The following is a 4229-nucleotide window of genomic DNA, read 5'->3' as shown; positions in this document are numbered from 1 at the left end:
AGACAATGTACCAGAATCTCTGGGATGCAGCTAAAGCTGTGTTAAAAGGGAAATTAATAACACTAAATGCTCACATCAAAAAGCTAGAAAGATCTCAAATTAACAACCTAACAACACAACTAAAAATACTAGAGAATCAAGAGGAAACAAACCCCAAAGCAAGCAGAAGACAAGAAATAACCAAGATCAGAGTGGAACTGAAGGAGATAGAGACACAAAAACTTCAAAAAATCAAGTCCAGGAGATGTTTTTTGGAAAAAATAAAATAGACTGCTAGCTAGACTAATAAAGAAGAAAAAAGAGAAGAATCAAATAGACACAATCAGAAATGATAAGGGGAACATTACGACTGACCCCACAGAAATACAAATAACCATCAGTGAATACTATACATACCTCTATGCACATAAACTAGAAAATCTAGAAGAAATGAAAACATTCCTGGAGGCATATGCCCTCCTAAGACTGAACCAGGAAGAAATTGAATTCCCGAATAGACCAATAATGAGTACTGAAATTGAGGCAATAATAAATAGCTTACGAACAACAGTAAAAAAAGCCCACGACCAGAAAGATTTATAGCTGACTTCTACCAGAGGTACAAAGAAGAGCTGGTACCATTTCCACTGAAACTATTCTAAAAAATTGAAAAGGAAGGACTCCTCCCTAACTCATTTTATGAGGCCAGCATCATCCTTGACAAAACCTGGCAGAGATACAACAAAAAAAAGAAAACTTCAGACCAATATCCCTGATGAACATTGATCGAAAATCCTCAACAAAGTATTGGCAAACTGAATCCAGCAGCACATCAAAAAGCTTATCCACCATGATCAAGTTGGATTCATCCCCAGGATGCAAGGTTGGTTGAACATATGCAAGTCAATAAATGTAATTCATCACATAAACAGAATAAAGACAAAAACCGCTTGATGATCTCCATAGAGGCAAAAAAAGGCCTTTGATAAAATTCAGCACCGCTTCATGATAAAAACTCTCAATAAACTAGGTTCTGAAGGAACATACCTCAAAATAATGAGAGCTATTATATGACAAACCCACAGCCAATATTATAGGGAATGGGTAAAAACTGGAAGCATTTCCCTTGAAAACCAGCATAAGGCAAGGATGCCCTCTCAGCACTCCTATTCAACATAGTGTTGGAAGTTCTGGCTAAAGCAATAAGGCAAGAGAAAGAAATAAAGGATATTCAAATAGGGAGAGAGGATGTCAAATTATCTTTGTTTGCAGATGCCATGATACCATATCTAGAAAGTCCAATTGTTTCAGCAAAGTCTCAGGATACAAAATCAATGTGCAAAAATTGCTGGCATTCACATAAACCAACAACAGGCAAGCAGAGAGCCAAATCATGAATGAACTCCCATTCATAATTGCTACAAAAAGAATAAAATACCTAGGAATACAGCTAACAAGGGAAATGAAGGACCTCTTCAAGGATAACTACAAACCACTGCTCAAGGAAATAAGAGAGGACACAAACAAATGGAAAAACATTCTACAATCATTGATAGGAAGAATCAATATCATGAAAATGGCCATACTGCCTAAAGTAATTTATAGATCCAGTGCGATCCCCGTTAAACTACCATTGACATTCTTCACAGAATTAGAAGAAAATATTTTAAAACCCATATAAAACCAAAAATAGCCCAAATAGTCAAGACAATCCTAAGCAAAAAGAACAAAACTGGAGGCATCATGCTACTCAACATCAAACTATACTACAAGGCTAGAGTAACCAAAATAGCATAATACTGGTACAAATACAGACACATAAACCAATGGAACAGAATAGAGAACTCAAAGATAAGACCACACACTTAACAATTGTCTGATCGTTAACAAACCTGACAAAAACAAGCACTGGGGAAAGGATTTCCTATTTGATAAATGGGAGAACGGCTAGCCATATGCAGAAAATTGAAACTGGACCACTTCCTTACAACTTATACAAAAATTAACCCAAGAAGGATTTAAATGTAAACCCCAAACTATAAAATCCCTAGAAGAACATCTAGGCAATACCATTCAGGACATAGGCACGGGTGAAGATTTCATGACAAAAACACCAAAAGCAACTGCAAACAAAAGCAAAAATTGATAAGTGGGATCTAATTAAACTAAAGAACTTCTGCACAGCAAAAGAAACCATAATCAGAGAGAACAGACAACCTAAAGAATGGGAGAAAATTTTTGTGATCTATTTATCTGATGGAGGTATAATATCCAGAATCTGCAAGGAACTTAAACATATTTACAAGAAAAAAAAACCCATTAAAAAGTGGGCAAAGGACATAACAGACACGTCTCAAAAGAAGACATTCATGCAGCCAACAAACATATGAAAAAAAGCAAATGCAAATCAAAACAACAATGAAATACCATCTCATGCCAGTCAGAATGGTGATCATTAAAAAGTTCAGAAACAACAGATGCTGGTAAGGATGCAGAGAAAAAGAAATGATTTTACACTGTTGGTGGGAGTGTCAATTAGTTCAACCATCGTGGAAGACAGTGTGGCAATTCCTCAAAGATCTAGAGGCAGAAATACAATTTGTCCCAGCAATCCCATTACTGGGTATATACCCAAAGGAATATAAATCATTCTATTATAAAGATACATGCACATATATGTTCACTGCATCACTATTCACAATAGCAAAGACATGGGATCAATCCAAATGCCCATCAATGATAGACTGGATAAAGAAAATGTGGTACATATATACCACGGAATACTATGCAGCCATAACAGGGAATGTCCTTTGCAGGGACATGGATGGAGCTGGAAGCTGTTATCCTTAGCAAACTAATACACAAACAGAAAACCAAACACCGCATGTTCTCACTTTTACAAGTGGGAGCTGAACGATAAGAACACATGGACACATGACGGGGGACAACACACACTGGGGCCTGTTTGGGGTGGGGGTGGGGGAGTGAGAGCATCACGAAGAATAGCTATTGAATGCTGGGCTTAATACCTAGGTGATGGGTTGATCTGTGCAGGAAACCACCATGATACACATTTACCTATGTAAAAAGCCTGCACATCCTGCACATGTACCCCGAAACTTAAAAGTTGAAGGAAAAAAAAAGAATCATTTATGGAGCTTGTTTAAAATGCATGTGCCTGGGCTGTACTGAGAATTTTATTTCAAATCTGGTTATGCACATTTAAAACCCCTCTGCTAAGCCTGATGAACACATATCCACGATTAAGAACTATGACTTAATGTCATATAAGACTATTTGTCCTTGATTTATTTTCATATCAATGTGAAGATATAATGAAACAGAGTTCTGTTAAAACCAAGAATTCTTCAGAAATGAGTGTGAGCAGTGACAAAACATCAGAATGGTGAGAAATGGGAAGACCATGCAACTCTTTCACATTGCAGCATGTCCCAACTAGAATATAAGGTGCCATCCATGACAACCCAACACGACAGCCCAATGTCCTCCAGGCTATGCTGTTTGTTGGAAAAAATCAAGAACGTAGGCTATAACCCAAGAGTTTCTGACATACCATTCAGGCTGAGGAAGACCCAGAAACTTCTGGGCCACGTGAGCCACAGCCACAGCCTCATCAGCAAGCACCAAAAGCACTCCGGAGGCAGGATTAATACTGGTGGCAAGCATCACCACAGGATGAACTTTGACAAACCTCACCTAGGTTCCTTTGGGAAAGTTGGTATAAGGGTTACCACTTAAAGAGGAACCAGAGCTCCTGCTCAAATGCCAACCCCGATAAATTGTGGACTTTGGTCAGTGTACAGACACAGGTGAATGCTGCTAAAGACAAAACTGGAACTGCTGCCACCATTGATGTGGTGTGATCAGGCTACTACAAAGTTCTGGGAAACGGAAATCTACCAAAGCAACCTGTCATCATGAAGGCCAAATTCTTCAGCAGAAGAGCTGAGGAGAGGATTAAGGGTGTTGGAGGTGGGGCTTGAGTCCTGGTGGTATGAAACCACATGGATGGAGGTTTGTTAAATGCTAACAACTGCTACAAAAAAACAAACAAACAACCCAAAATATGAAGTTAAATCCAGGTACTGTGATTGCTCACCTGATTTTTGATTCTTGTGATGGTGCTTTCCCATGTGCAGATAGTTGTTAAAATTTGGAGTTCCAGCAGTGGGGAGTTGAATGGTGTGGCTTCTATTCCTCCATCTTGCTGCATGCTCTGTGGTTTGGTT

At 38.5% G+C, this 4229-nt stretch overlaps 1 pseudogene; it reads left to right on the top strand.

The window, feature by feature from the left end:
• The first annotated feature begins 3426 nt into the window (after positions 1–3426).
• Positions 3427–3998, top strand: LOC116467484 (large ribosomal subunit protein uL15-like; annotated as a pseudogene).
• Positions 3999–4229: the final 231 nt, after the last annotated feature.

The sequence above is a fragment of the Hylobates moloch genome, unplaced genomic scaffold (genome assembly GCF_009828535.3).
Source record: "Hylobates moloch isolate HMO894 unplaced genomic scaffold, HMol_V3 SCAFFOLD_4, whole genome shotgun sequence".
NCBI lineage: Eukaryota > Metazoa > Chordata > Mammalia > Primates > Hylobatidae > Hylobates > Hylobates moloch.
This window is presented reverse-complemented; position numbering and strand designations above follow the sequence as displayed.